Genomic DNA, 19830 nt, shown 5'->3' with positions numbered 1-19830 from the left:
TTTAGAGACAAACATTAAAAATTAAAACCATGGCCACTAGAAGAAGTTGCTATGGCTTTCAGAACTCATATAAAACAAAATAAGATGAAGTAATTTAAAAACTGCTGACATTTCTAATTAACCTTGCATTCTTTGGTGGTTCTTTATAAAAATTACTGAGAATATGCTCACATACAGCTCAGGGCTGATGCCAACATGCTCCTTCCCCTGGGACTGATCTAGTAGGGCAGTGGTTACCAAGATTTCTACCATTCTTTCATTTTCACTGGTATTTAACTAGTATTTCACTACCATTGCTCTGCCTTCTTGAAGTCCTATACCTCTACTTGCTATTGATATTAATCCTTAGCATTCTTTTGTTCTATAATAACCTCTCACTGAGTCAGGTCATTTTTGTCCTCCCCAGCTGCTGATAAAGCTTGCCCCAGGCAATTACTGTATTCACCTCAGACCATCAGAAGATTTAGTTTTCCTAATGTCCTTGAACCTTTGGAAAGAACCCAAGTCTGTAAGATGACTCCCAGAGCAAGTCGAGCTTAACACAGAGCAGAAGCCTCTTCTTTGGTCTTTCTTTCCAATTGGTATCCCCATTTGCTTGCTGGATCCAGTGTTTCTTAATCCCAAATTCAGGGCTTGATTCTTTATATTCATTGGATTTACATGACCCAATATTATTTTCCCAATGCCTTCAATTTTAACACTACACATCACTTAGTCCATTATACCACGAATCCTAAATAAGAGATGCTCCCACAGTCAGCTCCTATGGCAGACTCCCTGGCCACACAGACAGGAAAAGTATTCCAAAAAAGACCATGAAAAAATAAAGGGTAAAAAAGGATAAACATCAAGGCAAACTACAACAAAGCAACGATCAGGGCAGAAGGAACAGAAAGCAATGGACACAAAGAGAAAGAACTTCACATCTGCTAAGTCTTACGTTGTCAAAATCAGTGGTGGCCGCCCAGTCAAAAATATTTTACCTCCTTCAGGATAAATAAACTTCAAGAGATTAATAAATCTACCCAAAATTAGATACCCACCGACTTAAAGAACGAGAATTCAAATTCAGAACTGGCTACATTATCTACCAAAGCACGGGGCTCCCATAACACACAACATAACAACATATATGTATTTTTTTCAACAGTTTTAATGACATATTGCTTAGGATGTGAGAAGCAGAGCTTGACACACTGCTTTGAGCAGAATGGAATGAGGGGGTGTTGTTAGTACAAAGAGACTGAGGGAGGCAGGATGAGTAAGTTAAGAAGCTAAAAGAAAAAAAAATGTGTTCTTACCTGGGCCCTGGCTGCAGCCTGGTCCTGTGGAAAAGACAATGAGCAGTTAGCAACACCTGGGGGACAGGTGTTCTCCTTACTGGGATTAGAGCAGGCGGAGACCACAGTCTCCTAAAAGGCCATAGTTGAAAATAGTTCATCCAAAGGTAAGTTTTTCTTAGATCTTCCTCCTGAAACGGGGATACAATACTCTCGATGTGAATTTACCCTGGGGAACGCAGAAAATTACACTTCTAAATTACAGTTAGAAGCCCAACAAATAAATGTCACAAAGCTCCAACCTTGAAATGATAGGAAATCCTTGGAAATTAGAAATAGTGCTTTTTTTTAAATGATGGAAGAAACCAAGACTCAAAGGGTTTAAACACCCTAAAACTGCAGAGATAACAAGAAGCAGAGTTGACACTGCAACACAGTTTATCAGACTCTGAAGTTATTTTTCATCATAAGTAGGCTGTAAGTTTCCATTACAATAACACACTGAAAAATTACCTTTTGAACTGGCTGAATAGAAATACTGATTTCCTACCTGAGATCATTATTTCAGATCATAGAGCCAAGTCGTAGTTGATTCATGTTATTTGTTTTTCAAAATGGAACTTCAGAACATATATTAACTGCTTTAAGGAATGCTGAAACTCCACATTTAAAAAATGGTAGTTTAAATTGTGTTTTCTTTCTACATTTGCTCAATATGGAAATTGTTAACATTGTAGCTTTAGCGCCCATTTAAGTCTTCAGCTTACTTTTGCTAATTATAAGCAAATCAATTGTTATAAGAAGTAGAATGTGATATTATATATATATATTTTTCCTTTAGTCAAGAGAATCATCTCCTGGATAGTTAGATTCCAAATGACTTGGCAAGACAGAAAGTCAATGAAGTACAATAAATAGACCCAGCGGAAACATTTTTCCTAAACAGCCCAGTCTAAACCACTCATTCTTCAGATATTGTCAAGATTGGATTAGCCTGGTTTAGGGAATCACATTTTCTAAATGAAATTTTGCAGCTGAAATGCCAAAGTTTTTATCATGCTATTATACCCTTGAGAAAAATAACAAGCAGACTATTTCACTCTTTTCTGGCTATTTGCTATGAAGCCTAAGTCATTTCCATAAAAGAACCAGATTTCTCCCTGACTCACCAGTACGTAAATTGGGATTAGCAGACTCTCAAAAAGTAACTGAAGGACAAAGAATAAAACACTGTTGCCATAATCACAAACCTGCAGAGTCTTCAGTAATGAAAATATTTACACTTCAGACTTTAGAACACTAACATGGAAAGACCTTGTGGAGAAATAACTCAATCAACCAAACCACACAGTTAAGCACTCCTACTCCTCACCATCATACACGTACTGAAGCCATCATCAAGTGAGTCTGAAGACAGTGAATAACCACCTATATCTTCAGGTCCAGAGTTAAGAGTTTTGCTATGCTCACAAACTCTGTTTTGAAAGGCAAAAATCAGGTGGAGTCTCTTTAGAGCCAGGTGACGATGACAAGGGCTTTTCATAGGACTCTGGTGACTTCAAGGTCAACAGTAAAAGGAGTAGCAAAGGAGAGTGGGTAAGGATAGGGCAGAAATATTGATTTATGAACTTTCCACACCTCAGCGCTGTATTTCATGAAAGAAATGAACATAGGATTGTACAACCCCTATTTAATACTGACTTGTCAAGTCTTATAAAGTATTTGATTCTAGCTTGTTACCTCTAAGGGTCAGGTCTCTGTTTTAAAGAAACTATAACCAATATTGTGACTTAAAATTCCCAGGTAAAAAAAAAGCAGCTTGTCCATAAGACTGAGTGAAAATGTAAGATCTTCTACAATAACTGTATAGAAATTATATTTCTAGAAATACCTTGGGTAAAGTAGCAACAAAAGGTAAGTGGGCAACAAGGGGATTCCGTGTTCTCAGCCCCTCTTGTCCTTGTGGCACATTATATTTGTATATTCTGTCTTTCTGAGTATGGTAAAGATCAGTGTGATAAGGACCAAAACGTGCTGGTAAATGCATAAAGCTCTGAAGCATATAATATGGTAGTGCCATTATTATCATCATCATCACCATAATGCTCACCAATGAGTCAGGAAAGAATCCTAATTATAGGGTAGGAAAAAAAATCAAGCTGCCCTGCCAAGAGAAATGTAATAGATGAATTATTTTTGCAATGCTATCTTATCGTCAAGAGATACTGCCTTTAATCATTTCTTACATCTCTTACCATGAGGTAGAGTGAAGACATTTCCTTGAAGTAACTTGAAGGGAAATGTTTACATTACATACTTACAGCCTCACACTAATACAATTTTGTAAGTGTTCTAGGCTATTTTACAGAGGACAACCGCTACCTAATAGAGGAGCTAATTAATAGAGGAGACCTCCTGCAGAGGCATCAGAATTGAATTGTGAGACAGGGGTCCCAAATTTGAGTTCCAGGTTCTAACTAACACACCATAAAGATTTTGCCCTTCAAGACTTCAACCTTTTCTTCTATAAAATAAAATCTTTCTCTGTTTATGGCTAATTTAAGTAGCCTGTATGTACGAGGAATGAGGTAGGAACACCAAAGGTAGAGTCAGAGGGAGGAACATATAATTTCTTCTTTCAAGGAATGTGTAAATACTACAGGACACCACTACAGATATCACAGACACACACACACACACACACACACACACACACACACACCAAAATTAAGCATAAGCAGTGATAAGCTTTAAGGTTACAGTTGACCGATAAGATGTAGTAAAGGTAAACTACTAATGCAGAGATTGAAAAGTCTGCCTCAGTTATAAACATGTAGAATATAAACAGGTAGGACCGCATACTGTGGGTAATTGTAATGTGTAGACATAGGTCCATCAATGGCAACAAAAGGAACGCTCTGATGGGAGATGTTGCTAAGGGGGAGGAGGCTACACATATGAGGGGGTGGGGGTACTTGAGAAATCTCCCTACCATCCCCTCAGTTCTGCTGCAAACATAACACTGCTCTAGAAAAACAAAGTCTTGGGGCACCTGGGTGGCTCAGTCAGTTAAGCATCTGACTCTTGATTTTGGCTCAGGCCATGATCTCATGGTTCATGAGATGGAGCCCTACATCAGGCTCTGAGCTTAGAATTCTCTTTCTCCCTCTCTCTGCCCCTCCCCTGCTTGTGATCCCCACCCCCCCCCCCAAAAAAAAAATAAATATTTTTAAAAAACAAAAAATAATAAAAAGTAAAATAAAAAATAAAACAAAGTCTTAATGAAAACAAATAGCACGTGTCTTCAAAAGTTCATCAGAAGAAAGAGGACTTAAAAGACAAGAGTAGAGATGGACTGTGGAACTTAGGTTTGATATCTAAATTTTATTCAATATGAACAGGTAATGAGGATGTGAGTCTTTGTATTACAAGAGGATTTGCCTAAGTAGTGACTTGCCCACATATAATCCTTACTTGTTTTCACTGATACTTTTCAGAATTACTGAATTGTCTCCCACTTAGAATGCAGTAAACGCAGATATTCAGAATAATTTCTACTTCTCTTATTAAAAAAAAGATATGGCTCTATCAAATGACTTTTCTTAAAACAGAGGCCTAACAATCATAGTTATTCATTAGATATTATTGTTAGATATATATAGAGAGATAATTACATACATATTTTATATATATCTTGAAAGTTTGCAATCACTGAAAGTGATGCTCTTTTAGAAATGTTTACTGCATAATCATTGTGGCAGAGAAGGAAAAGTACTGCTTAAGAAGAAGATGACCTTTATTGTCATCAGTTTTTTCCTAAGTGACAAGAAAATTTTCTGGGCTACAGTTCTCGCTCCCAAAAATTCCTTTCCTTCTTTCTTCCTCTCCTCCATCTTCCCTCCGTCTTCTTTTTTCTTTTCCTTCTCTTTTTTCTCCTCCTCCCTCCCCTCTTCCCCTTTCCTTTTTTCCACCATTATATTTATGAAGTGTTAAGAATCATCTCAAAATACAGAGATAAAAGAATCAGTAATGGCCCTAAGAAACTTATTTGCTGGTTAAAAAGCAAATTAAAAAATTAGCAAAATATAGAAAATTCACCTGAAGTAAATTTTAAGAGCAAATAGGAATTAACCAGTTATTCTCATAGGCGCCGATAGAAGCAACCACAGATGACCATGGATGCACACCCAACACAGGATGCCTAAATAAAGATGGACAAGGTGAGGCACATGGAGGAACCATGTGGATAAAGTAGTATTTGAAATTGAAGGAAAGGTAAGGATTAAATAGGCATGAGATGGAAATAGGGGTGAAAATGTGTAAAGATGTAAGGAACATATGAAATCGCTTTAAAATGAAAGTGATGGGGTGCCTGGGTGGCTTGGTTGGTTGAGCATCTGACTCTTGATTCCGGCTCAGGTTGTGACCTCATGGTCCATGAGTTCGAGCTCCGTGTTGGGCTCTGTGCTGACAGCTCAGAGCCTAGAGTCTGCTTGGAATTCTGTCTCTCACTTTCTCTCTGCCCCTCCTCCACTTGTGCTCTGTCTGTCTCTCTCTCAAAAACAAATAAACATTAAAGAAATGAAATGAAATGAAATGAAATGAAATGAAATGAAATGAAATGAAATGAAAATGAGCAGGGTGGTACAGGAGTTCAAGGTACAGATGAGGGACAGTGTAAGAAATAAGGGTGCAGAGGTGGACAAAGGCCAGATTATGAGAATCAGGGTGAGCGATGTAATTGGGATTTTATTCTTTCAGTTTGGTTATGGGTGGTTCCTGAAGAATTGTAAATACTAGAAGGACTTGATCAGTGTGCCTTTTAAGAAAGATCACTCTAGCAAGCATGATGAGAAGGGGTTGGGAAAGGACCATACTAACATGGAGGAAATCAGTAATAAAATATAGTGTAGCTCAGTCAAAAGATGGTAATGGATTTTAGGTCATAGAGAGGTAATGAGAATTATAAGAGCTATCAAGAAAATAAAACAGTTAAGATTTAAATATTATTCCATGTGACTGTCAACAGAGGAAGAAGGGTCAGGGATGACTACTATGTCTCTCATTTGAGCTTAGTATGACTTGGCTTTGGCAAAAGAAGAGCCACTAAACCTCACTGGTGCACAACAAGACACAATTGTTTCCTGTTCATGCCATTGCTGCTGTTTCTACACTAGCCAAGCACAACTGGGCTTGACTCTACACTACACGTTGGGTCCAAGTCTGCTCCACCTCTCATCCTCGTTGGACCAACATATACCTGAAGCATCATCTTCTTATCAAGAAAGGCAGAAAGTCATAAGGAAGTCCATCCAACAGCCTTTAAACCTTACATTGTGTCATAAATACCACCACTGTCCTGGTGAAAGCAAGTCATATGGCAATGAATGGGAAGTGTACCCACCATGAAGCCATGGCAAGGGTGTGTACATATAATAATCCAGGGCAGTGGGCAACAGAGACTAATAATTCAATTTACCACAAGCCCACTGTGGATGGTGGAGGTATTCTTAAAATAAGGAATTATAAAAAAGAGAGCACAATATGGACACAGAAAAAGAGAATTTGGGTTATTGAAATGCTTCCAGCACTTAAAATCACTGGTGTTTAGTAGGTAGTATGGTATATAGATAGAGCTGTCAGGAGAATTATAACTGGGTTGGGAACACAAATGAGAAGCTCTCAGCATTGATATTCAAAAGGCACTGTGGGTCAAATAATGAAGAAACTCTAGGGGAAAGAATCCCAACATTTAAGGGTTGAGAAGCAGCAGAAGACTCATAAAGGAAAATGAGATAAATGGTAGAGATATAAAACCAAAGGAGAGAGTAATTTTATGTGCTAAAAGGTACAGAGGGGTCCAGAGAGGAAAGGACTCAGAATTCTTAATTGGATTTAGAATTTAAAAGAACATTAATGGCCTTTACCAGAACCATTTCAAAAACATGGTAAAGTTAGAATCCAAAGGCATCTCGAAAAAGATGACTGTTATCTTTCCAGTTGTTCCAGCATGATCTGCCATCCTTACCCCTATCATTCACATCCCTTCCTCTTTAACATAAAAGCAACTCTGTCTCTTAAACATGTGCTGTGTCAATGCAATTCTCTGTATCCCTGCTCAGGCCACTACAATAACTACCACATCCTACAAGAGCTTCCTGGCAGCTCTTCTGCCTCCATAATCCATTTCCACATCACAGGCACACCAATCCTTAAGACGAAAAAAAATCAGATAATTGTAGTATACTGACAAGTACAATATAGAAGGTTAAAATAGGTCTTAGTCACTTTCTGTGGCAAAAACCTACTTTAACCCTCTGTATTGTACTTGTCAGTATCTTATCTTTTTATGTATTTTCTATCTCCAAACATTACTGCAGATATATTGCCCTATGTATAAGTCACATCCATATTTTGCAAACATGGAACTGGACCTCAAAAGATGTTAGTAACTATTTGTTGAATAAATGTATATTATTGTCGATTAACTGAAGCGAGCTGAAGAATAAACAGGATAAAACTCGGAAGGTAAAAAATAAATTCTAAACCATGATCAAAAAAAAGGAGAGAAGATGCACTACTGTTGCATACTATGAGTCTGGAGTTCTCTCTTGTCCAGCAAAAGAACAGATGCAGAATTCAATACAAGGAAGGCTAATGTCCAGGAGGAGATAAGAGCCCCAAACAGGGGTTTCATCTCCGTATTTATTGAGCTCACAAGACGTTACCCACATAGTGAATGTGAAGAAAACAAGATCTTACACACATGAACATGGAGAAAAACATCAGGTAGTAATCATTAACTTGTGTGTGTAAGAAGAAAAGGGTCTGGGGGGGTGGGCAAGTGGAGTTTGTGATCAAGGTACAAGGTGTTCAGATGGAAAGTAATTTTACTCGTGATCCCATTACAATATCTCTTTAGCTAGCCTTGGGCGCTTTCACCCCGTGGTGGCAGCTTTCCACCCTAAGCTTTTTTCTAACCCATTTATGTAAGTAGAACCTATTTCCCCACACACTACTTGGACAGCATGGGTCTTATTAATTTGTTTGTAAATTCACTTATGGATGTATGTATGTATTTTCCTGCAGTGACTAAGGCATTGTTAAATACTGACAGGAGTGGAAGTTGGGAATGTAAAAAAAAAAAAAAAAAAAAAAAAAAAAAAAGCAGAAATCAGAGGAAATAATGGGGAACAGGGACTGAGAAAGGAAGTCTGGAAGACAGTAGATTTCAGATTGGGAGTGGAGTTACCAGCCAGGGAACAAAAAAGAGACCCTTTTTTCTACCTAAATTAGCAAAAGGTATGGATAATCAATGCTTGTTTGTTTTTTTTTCTTTCTTCCTCAAAACTACTATACCTACCATTGTATAAGCTACTCTCCTCATTTGGTATTTCATGCAGATTTTCCTCTCTCTTTAGAGATTCTGATACAGCATTACTTTTACTGGCCCTGCAAGTGCTCTTTTTAAGCAAGTGTTTATATAACCACTAGTTTATTTTTTTTTATTGACAATAGGATTTTTTTTAATTTTTCATTATTGTAAATCAAATTGCTATATGTGTATGTGTATGAAATAAATATATAAATCTTTGTGCAGGTCTTTGAATATTTCCATGGTAAAAATTCCTAGAGTTACTATATTTGAAGAGTTTAATCTTATGAAATATATTACAAAATTGGCTTCTATAACTTTTTCTACCACCCACTCTACTTCCTTCATGAACAATAAAAATCATGCACTCAAAATTTTTATAGTTTGATAGGTACTGAAGCTTCTTTTAAGGTAAATTTATTTGATTTCCAGTATACTTGAAGTGTTTGTACATGTATTCTCCATTAAGATTTCTTTTTGTGAGTTGTTTGCTCATGTCAGCTATCTAATTTCTTATTGGGATTTTTTTTTTTAATTCATGAGTTCTGGTAGCTCCTTATGTATTTACATGATATTTAAGGCTAGCATAAATAAATTACATTTCATAGATTCTAACAAATCATGGGAATATGTATTGTTATATACAATAATCAGTAATGTATACAATATGTATATTATATATGGCAGGAAAAATTCCTGCATATAACATTATGATATAATATTAATTTTAAAATTCATCCCATCTTAGGGATATTAAGTGGTGTAAAAAAAAATAGGGCACTGTTATAGTATGTAGATTAATTATCTTCAAAGATGCCCATACCCTTATTCCTAGAAAACATGAATATATTTTTCTCTGGAAGAAAAGACTTGGATGTTGATTCATTTTTGAGAGAGAGAGAGAGAGAGAGAGACAGACAGAGAGTGAGCAGGGTAGGGGCAGAGAGAGGGAGAAACACAATCCAAAGCAGGCTTCAGGCTCTGAACTATCAGTACAGAGCCTGATGCAAGGCTCGAACTCATGAGCCGTGAAATCATGACTTGAGCCGAAGTGGGATGCCCAAGTGACTGAACTACCCAGGTGCCCTGGAAAAAAAGGACTTTGCACATGCAATTAAGATTACTGAATTTAAAACATAGAGATATCTTAGATTATCCAGGTGGACCTAAACTAATTGCATGAGCCATTAAAAAACAAAGAACTTTGTCTGAGAATAAATGATATGTGGCAGGAAGGGATGTGAGAAAGATTCCAAGAGGGAGAAACAGTAGATGTGCCATCACCAGCACATAGACCCATGTACAGTGAAGGGAGAGAGAGATCTCTAGGAGTCAAGGGCAGCTCCCATCTGACAGACACAAGGAGATGAGATCAATGCCCTTCAAGTGCATTCAACATTTTCTGCCAACAACCTGAATGACCCTGGAAACTTCTAGATGAGAGCCCAGGATGATTAGTGCCTTGATTTTGGACTTGTAAGACCCAGATCAGAAACAATAGCTATGCCCACCAGACTTCTAACTTACAGAACTATGAGAAAATAAGCATATACTATTTGAAGCTACCAAGTTTGTACTAATCTGTGACAGCAGCATTGAAAACTAATACAATTATAAAACAAAATTAGGTATATGAATTCAAGAAGACAGTTGAATTCTAAAATCTAACATTCCCTAGATTTAGAACAACGTAATTTTATGAAACCAGAGATGAGAGAGAACAAACACTACATTAAAGCAAATGAAAGAAAACTTCTGGAGTTTTTAAATCCAAACATAATATTGTCAATTGTAAAGTTTTAATTTACAGTCTAGAACTACACCGGAAACTTCAAACTTGTGTATTCTTGAAATTTCTTCATTTTTTTGGTTTGCTTTTCACCATTTTGAAAATTATCCAGGGGTCTCTGTAAAATATGCCTTGCAGCTGACTGCATATTTCTGACAATCTAAACTAGTAAGTGAAAGGCTGTGTATTTTTACTTCAACAGATGAAAAACAGGAACAAAGTAGAAATAAACATTTCTGATACAAAATTCTAAGGACACAATTAAAACAACCAGCCACTATTATAAATTTCTTTTCCAGGTTATAATTTTTAAGATGTAGGAAAATTATTCTGAGATTGTAAGCCAAATAAAACAAGTGCTCATAAAAATATGAATATGTGAGCATGTAACTTGATTAACAGACCCAGGGAGTGATAAAATTTTCCAAATATCACTGCATCTTACTGTTTAATAACTACATTACTCAATTGAAGAAGTTGCAAACCATTTTTTTCTTCTATTTATCACCATAGTCTTAACTTGATATTATAATTTTATTTATTTTTTCTTTTTTTAATGTTTATTTACTTTATTTTTGAGAGAAAGAGAGAGAGAGCGCGCACAGTGCAGGGGAGGGGGCAGAGAGAGAGGGAGAGAAAAGAGAGAATCCAAGCAGATTCCGTGCTTCAGCACAGAGCCTGATACAGGGCTTGAACCTAAGAACCTCAAGATCATGACCTGATACAAAATCCGGAGTCAGATGACTAACTCCCTGAGCCACCCAGACACCCCACTATTATTTTAAATATGTGCTGGCTATGCCACTGTATCTCATATTTGACAGTGACCTAAAGACATAGTGTGGTTATGAGAAGTACGTTCAGTATGCCTGAACCAATCATTCAAATGATTATCAAAGGTCCAAATTGACAAAAGACAAGAACATAGCCCATCAATATGGGATTACTTTGAAAAAGAAGGTCCATACACAAAAGGATAATGATTCTACACTAGAAAATGGGGTAGGGATGGTCTCCAGTTTGATTATTATTCTAAGGACCTACAGTATACTGAACTGTACATTTGTTGCATGAGCTTTGCATTTTATTTCCACTCTTGCGGTGTACTTTTCTCTCAAGGTAGTTCAGGAAAGTATACCAGGGCAGGGAGTGATGAAGTCTTGCCTCCCCCTGCCCCCCGCCCCTTAAACTGAAGCATGTGACGAGGCATCTTTGACAAATACAGTTGGTAATTACAAAATTACATCCGGCAAGTTCAGTCTTCGCAGAAGTACTAACAGATTAAGGAGTTCAGAGATTCTTTCGAGTAATTTATTTAACACAGAAATCATACTAACTGGAGACAATCTGAAATTATCTTGTAACCAAAATATAAGATTATCAGAATGCAAACACACTGAGGGAAATTTCTTCCAGCCAAAAGATTTGCCAAAATATTTGAATACAAATATTTCTGTGGTAATGACACTTAGAGCAAAGCAAATGGGAAAATTGTTTTCACAAAAAAAAACTATGTAATCTTAAATTAATGTAATTATAATTATTTCCTTCTTAGATAATTTATTTATTCATTATTTTATCATTGGCACTTAAACAGAGTACCCGGCACAGAATGGATGATCGACACATGACTGCTGAATAAATGAATGAATGAATGAATGAATTGTTCTAGCCCTCCCTGTATTTAGGGAAATACATTTTATAAGCAATAGCAGGAGCAGAAAATACCAAGTGGGACAGGCCTTCCACACTATTGACCTTCTGGATCCACAAGCAGAAAATGAGCTAGAGTAGAGGAGAAAAAGGATAAAGGAAAGATGACGAACGAAGTATTAGATGGCAAAGTCACAGAGTATCTGTTGGAAGTCAGAGATCTGTTTCTATTTTTTTCTCTGCCACTTATTGTTGGATGATCTTGGGTAAGTAATTTAGCTCCTCAAGATTTATTGTCCTCGTATGTAAATGGTGATAAAATCATTCAATTTATTAGACTGTCATGAGGATTAAATATGGTAATATCACCATTGTCTTGCACTGTGACTAGCATAGAAGGTCAGAATAAATGGCGGTTATTATTATTATGAGTATGTTGAGCTAAAGTAGCAAAAATAGTTTTTACCTTGGTTACTTTGAAATGAATATTTAAGGAGCTGTCTTTCATTTCTTTCCCTTGTTAAGTGGAATTCTTTCATTAACTTCTCTTGGATCCTCACTGATTTGCATTATGTCTCACTAATACAAGATGAAACCAACCATCACTGATTGCATTATGATTAACTTCCCTAGTTTGTCATTTTCAAACAGTGAAGGATGACATGGCAATGATATCCCTTAATTAGTTAAACATTTCTCATTTATAAACCGGAAAGGATATTACATCTCAATGAATTTAAATGTGTTTTGACCCAAAGAAGCTAATTCTCCTGTTCGTGGATGTGGGCTGTTTAACACTGCAGTTAGTCAGGGGTTATCAGGTCAGGGAGAATTAGCACTTTCCTCAAAGGCGGACCAAGCAGTTCTATGAAAGGCTATGTCTGTTTCTGGTGTCTGAATTACTTAGTCAATGGCAAAGAAAAAGGTAAGAGCATAATTCTGGGTAAAAATATCACCAAGGTAAAAATACCTAAATTATGCTTTGAGCCTTCACTCTATTTCCCTCCTATTTTACTCCCCAAGAGTAAAAGAATGAATAGAATTCCAACATTCTACTATCGAAAAGGTTTGATTTATATTCGCCTAAATCTGTTTCCTAGAACATGTGCCTTACAGCAAGTTTTGTATCTAGAGTCACATGACTCCAAATACTGAACAAAATATTTTATCTAAAGAAACCTGAACTAGGGGCGCCTGGTTGGTTTAGTTGGTTAAGTGTCTGTCTCTTGATTTCAGCTCAGGTTGTGATGCCAGGGTCATGGGATCGAGCCCCACTTCGGGCTCTGCACTAGTTGAGAAGTCTGCTTAAGATTCTCTCCCCCCGCCCCTCTCTGCCCCTCTTCTGCTCATTCTCTCTCTCTCTAATAAATAAATAAATAAAATTTAAAAACCTAAACCACTTCACTCATTCTTACTCATTAGATGTGTTTTATCATCTACCAATATATGCATATGTGTGTATATAAATCTATAATGATACATGTATATATCACATATATCATATATATTACATATTATGTATTACCTGTATACAAATATAGATATAAAATTTGCATATATCTCTAATGTAGAAGAAGGTCAAAGAAGTGTGGGTTTGCAGAGAAGAGTCAGTCCATATAGATACATATTTTCCACCTAAATATGATGACACAGTCCCAGACTCAAAAGGCAAGAGCCAATTCATTAAGAGAAAATAAACTAGTTTAGAAGAGAACATTTAAAAATGAATACATATACTATCAAAATAAAGAATGGTTTTCCTTTTACATAAACTGCTTACCAAAGTGGTGGAATACATTTAAATAAAAGAGCTCTGTGACTAGTTAGAAACATCAATTAAACACATTGGCACAGCCTCAGTGTAAAGCTGAACTCTGTAAATTTGTCAGGTTCTGATATGATGTTTTCAGAATCTTTCTATTTGTAACTTTCATTTGCTGCAGTTAATTTCCAGATATAAATAGATAAAACTAAAAGGAATAACAGAGTGTGATGCTGTTTGACTCTTTTCTATAAGAAGTCTGCATCGTTTCCAGAATATTTTTTGTCCACAGAAATATAACACTGAGATATTAAAAGCCTATTGATTCAAATGCCTTATGTGATAGTATTCCAATGAGAGTACAATGAAAATTGAAAGTCAGAAATCTTAATTTTTAATTGTGAATTACAATTGTCGACCATAGGCCAAGCCATCTTGGGATAAATGTACTATAATAAATGATAACATTTAATGAGGGAAGAAATGCAATTGGTGTTACATTCTTTTTTTAATTTTTTAAGTCTATTTATTTTGAGAGTCAGAGACAATACAAGTGGGGGAAGGGCAGAAAGAGAGAGAGACAGACAGAATCCCAAGCAGGCTCTGTGCTGCTCACGCAGAGCCTAACATGGGACTCGAACTCATGAAACTGTGAGATCATGACGTGAGCTGAAACCAAGAGTCAGATGCTTAACCCACTGAGCCACCCAGATGCCCCAGTGCTACATTTAAAAGCTAAAGCATACACTAAACTTATATGAAAATGGATACATAATCTAAGCCTCAAGGTCTTGGACATGATATGCTATGGTCCTTTTCATGGATCATGTATCTGTTTCCACTGAATACAAAACTCAGATATTTGTTTAACCAGTCTAGCAGGATTCTGATTTGGGCATTAAGGGTGTCAGTATAATTAGGGCTTTGTCAAGTTAGACCTACTGAAGAATGCATTAGACTGATTTTATGAATTTATTCAGCAAGTTGGCTGCACTGTGTTTGTGTTCAGTCTCTGGCCTCCATTTTATAGAGACTGAAACTTCTTTATTTTTTCCATCACAAAATCAAAATCCTAAAAAGAATATTATGTTCCTCACTGTAAGTTCATCTCCTTAGCATAGAAATATATTTCCTGCAGGTTTTGACTAGATTGATATCAGAAATTCCAATACAGCACTACCATTTAACAAGGATTTATTACAGGATTTAATATTGAATTAAGGTGTGATTTATCTAAAATTTATTGAGAAAGTTATAACGAGTTGGAAGACAAATGTTAGGACCTCAGAGATAAATTGTAATACACAGACTTAATTTTGAGGATTATATGCGATATTACTTTGATATATGCTGTAAGAAAGAAGTCTTCTAAAACATATATAAAAGTTGGGCGCCTGGGTGTCTCAGTCAGCTAAGCGTCCAGTTTTGGCTCAGGTCATGATCTCATGGCTCATGGGTTCCAGCCCCACATCAGGCTCTGTGCCGGAGCCTACTTCCGATACTGTGTCTCCCTCTCTCTCTCTGCCCCTCTCCTGCTCATGCTCTGTCTCTCAAAAATAAACAAAAAATGTTAAATAAAAAAAATTTTTTTAAGATCTAGAAGAGATTTTACCTATCAGGACAATGAGGGCTGCCTACATCCCCTCATTTATTCTTTGCAGCAAAGAGTCTACTCCCTGTTTATTTGTAATTTCTAAATTATCCCTGATTTTCAGTAATAATTTAATCACAGCCACAGAAATTAATTATTAGAGAATCATTATAAAGAGAATTTGGGAAGAGACTAATATATTTAAAAGGTCTTAACTATTAATTAGGTATTTGAGGCTTTTCTAATGGATCGTCTGCACAAACATGAACAATACCTATTGTCAAGTTACCACAACGCTTCCTACAAAGAGAGTGGGGACTACGCAACAGTACTAGTCATATCCCACAAAAACTGATAAGTAGCCTGACATAAATGTAAATTCTTTTGTCTTTTCTTTGAATGCCTCATAAAATTGGAGAGATTCTTCTTATAGTTGAAGGGTATTAAATGACCAGTTTCTCTGGGCGCCTGGGTGGCTCAGTGGGTTAAGTGCTTGACTTCGGCTCAGGTCATTATTTCAAGGCTCATGAGTTCAAGCCCCGTGTTGGGCTCTGTGCTGACAGCTCAGAGCCTGGAGCCTGCTTCGGGTTCTGTGTCTCCCTCTCCCTATGCCCCTCTCCTGCTCACTCTCAATCTCTATCAAAACAAATAAACATTAAAAAATTTTTCTCAACCTTCATACTACATTCAACACTGGGTAGACATGCTCAATTCCTCTGGTAAGCCACCCCCAATATACTCTGCTTCCAATGCCTCATCACCCAAGAATGGCCTTAGCAGTACTTTTTTTTTTTTTTTTTTTTTTTGGTGTTGCAGCTGCTCCTTGCTAAGGTCTGTCTCTTACTCAGCAGGCTCTATCTTTAGTCCCATACTGTGAGAATAGGTTTAAATTTCATTACGCTTTGTGAAAAAAGACCACTTCTGCATTACTCTCCTCAAAAAACCCCTTGTATTTAGCAATTATTCCCTCATCTTTTTCTTCTCTAAGTGTATCTTTCTTCAGCTTTCTTAAGGAAATGATTTTACAGAAGTAACCGACATAAATACTCTCTTCCTAGCCGCACTAACACATTGTCTCCAAAATGGTGGACACCCAGCCCTTCAGCTGCACAGTGGGACTATTGGCTTTCTCTCCTCTGAAAATTTTAGTGAGCACCAGCTGTGTTACATTTGGGGAACAGTTATATGTCCTCACCTACAAGATGGTGAAAATCTAGAGCTTAGAGTTTCTTGGCTTAGCCTGAGTCTGACAGAGAAAGGGTCTTTCTTTTTTCCAGGGTCATTGTGCCCAACTAGCCAGGAAGGAAATACGTGCTTTTTATGCCTTTAATAGCCTCAAAAGGAGATAGGGGAAATATCAAGAAGAAAACAACAAGAATTACAGGAGAGAAATGTCAGTGAAATCGAGGAAGAGATTACAACTTCTTAATTAGAAAAATCCCTAATACATTTAACATTTGCAGAATTGTGTCATAATTTTTTGCACCCAGAGGTATATTTTCCCCGTTTTTACAAAGGGATACAATGCAATAGGAGAACACTGGTTCATGTTCAATCATTATGAACACCTTTCTTCCAAGTGTGAAAATATGTTCTTGGCAAACATAATTGTGGAACTCTTTTCACATTTTATGCAGAATGTTCAGCTTTGAATTTAAGTACTTCCTTCTTTCTGGCACTAAAAGATGTTCCAGGCGTATCTTGTCTATTTCTTGCCCCAGTCTTACAAGCAGCAATTTTCCAAAAGGTCCTGGAACCTTTTATTGGAAAAGGTATTAGAAAGCCAGACTGGGGATCTAATTGTGCTCATTAATACTGGGATATTGTTGCTTCCAGAAATTCATATGTGTATACTAACTCATGTATATGCGTGTATCTATAAAGGTTTCTGTGTGTCACCATTAGTATATACATATTGTTGACTTCATACTGATGTTTCTAACTGTATTCCCTTACCACATAGATCATTCTAATTCCCTCCACGTTTTATCTCTTACCTTCTAGTCCAACAGTGAGAAACCTGGCTCCATTCTTCATCAAACATTTACTTAATTGTTTAACTCCATTATACATATAAAATTATACCTAAACTGTTTAGGCATACCCCCACAGGGAAGCTTTATCAGCGAGGATACAGGTTTATGTATAGGTTCGTTTGCCTTTCATCTTACAGACTGCACTCATTTCCAAAGTTGCTTAGATCAGCACCTTTTCTACCATATCCCTTAGGGAGGTTGTTTTATATATTTGTAACACAGTTAGAGTTTCTTGTTGGTGTCCTCTCCTGGTATCCCCTGACCTCCTAAGGGATTTTTAAAATATTTTTTTTCATTTTATTTTATTTGAGAGAGATAGAGGAGGGAGGACCAGAGGAAGAGAGGGAGGGTGAGAGCAAATCCCCAGCAGGCTCTGTGCTCAGTGTGGAGCCCAACCCGGGGCTCGATTCCACCATCCTGGGATCATGACCTGAGCCGAAATCAAGAGTTGGACACTCAACCAAGTGAGCCACTCAGGCACCCCTCTCCTAAAGGACTTTTTTCTAATTTGCATACATTAAGGTTCACTCTTTATACTATAAAGTTCTGTGGGTTTTGACAAATGCATAATGTCATGTATCCATCATTACGGTATCACACAAAATAATTTCACCACCCTGAAAAATCCTCTGAGCATCACCCATTCAACATTCTCTCCAAGCCTCTGGTAATCACAGATCATTTAAATATATCTATTTGCCTTGTCTGGAATGTCACATAATTTTAATTATATAATATATAGCCTTTACAGATAGAGCTATTTCACTTGTAAGCTGCGATTTTATATTAATCTGTGTACCTAAGATGAATATTTTTTTTTATGTCTGCACAGATGATGTTTTGATTCTCTACTGATGTTCACATGTGAGAGATGGCCTGGCAGGAGCTAAACCAGCTAAAGTTGGTATCTGGTAGTATTCCTAAGAGCTGATCTAAACTAGTAGGCTATCTCTGAGAACCTTTACAGGAGATGGATGGAAGGAGAGTAAGTGAAAGAAAGGGAAATGGAAAGAGAGGGACACAGAGAGACTGAATAAACTTAAATATTAAAAGCAAGAGGAGCTGTATAATCCAACTACCGCAGCTCTCAGCAGTGTGCGTAAAATGTTTTATTGTTCTGTTAGTGCAAACACAGAAATATTCCCTGGTCTAACAGTGTGCTTACATGCCTGTATCTTTAATTAAAAAGCTACCAATGAGCTGTGGCAGAACAATCATTTCAACTGTATTGCCATATGTGACTAAAATATATTAACACTGTGTAGGGGGAAAATGGAGAGAGGGTGGAAAGAGACTGCCAGAGGGGTCTGAACTTTTCTACATGTAAAAATGGGGTCTTCCCAGAAAGGGAGATCTCCATTACCTGTCTAGCCATATATGCTTAACAAACATGCATGGAGCCTCATCGTTAGTATCACTTCATAACAATTTTTAAAAGTTCATGTTCAGGGCACCTGGGTGTCTCCATTGGTTAAACGTCTGACTTTAGCTCAGGTCATGATCTCACAGCTTGTGAGTTCGAGCCCCACATTGGGCTCTGTGCTGACAGCTTGGAACCTGGAGCCTGTTTCAGATTCTGTGTCTCCCTCTCTCTCTGCCCCAGCCCTGCTTGCACTCTGCCTCTCTCCCTCTTTGAAAAAAAGAAAGAAAAAATGAAAAAAATGAAAGAAAAAAATTATTAAAGGGAAAATTAAAAGAATACAAAGAAAATGAATATTCCTCAAAAAGCAGTAAGACACATAGGGAATGTATTTAGGAAAGTGAATAAAATTATGTAAAAATGAAATATTAAGAACAAAAGATGAAAACAGACAACTTTCGAATGCCTGCATGAGTTGTTGTGCAGATCCTGTCCCCAGTGAAACATAGCTGGTGAAAATTATTTAAAACAAACAAACAACCATTTAGTCTCAGGAAACTGTCCTAAGGACACGCAGAAAATTAAGAAACATTTACTGAGAACATCTATTAAATCTCTGTAAGAACAGTATGATTCTGTGGCACTTGGGCCAGGGCATTTTAGGCCCTGCCCCATGTCAGCATGACAAGTTTCGCTGTGTTGCGTGGGGCCAAGAAGATGGAGCCCTCTCTCTTCCCAGCTCCCAGTCAAGGTCTGAGGTCTATCCCCAGAATGAGAAGATCACCAGCATTTCTCAGCCTTCCTCCCAGCTCTGTGTTGTAAAGGCTTAATTCCAAGAAAGAACAGTTGAGAGTTTGGAGGTTCCCTCCTACACTCAGCCTCCATTCATAGAGAAAAGGCATCCCAAGAATGCTGAGTACCAGATTACCATCACCCCAGCTGGGGTCACAGGGCAGAGGTTCCAAGCTTGGAAAGGGAAGCCAG

At 37.2% G+C, this 19830-nt stretch overlaps 1 long non-coding RNA gene across 1 annotated transcript in view; it reads right to left on the bottom strand.

The window, feature by feature from the left end:
• Positions 1-311: 311 nt before the first annotated feature.
• The window catches only part of LOC125934841 (uncharacterized), a 120984-nt gene continuing 101465 nt past the window's right edge, over positions 312-19830 (bottom strand). Inside the window, exon 3 of the long non-coding RNA XR_007461539.1 lies at positions 312-1471. This is a non-coding gene — a long non-coding RNA (uncharacterized LOC125934841). The remainder of the gene's footprint in view (positions 1472-19830) is intronic.

Source organism: Panthera uncia, assembly GCF_023721935.1.
Source record: "Panthera uncia isolate 11264 chromosome A1 unlocalized genomic scaffold, Puncia_PCG_1.0 HiC_scaffold_17, whole genome shotgun sequence".
Classification (NCBI taxonomy): Eukaryota; Metazoa; Chordata; class Mammalia; order Carnivora; family Felidae; genus Panthera; species Panthera uncia.
Note: the sequence above shows the minus strand (reverse complement) of the source record. Positions and strands in the feature narration are given on the sequence as shown.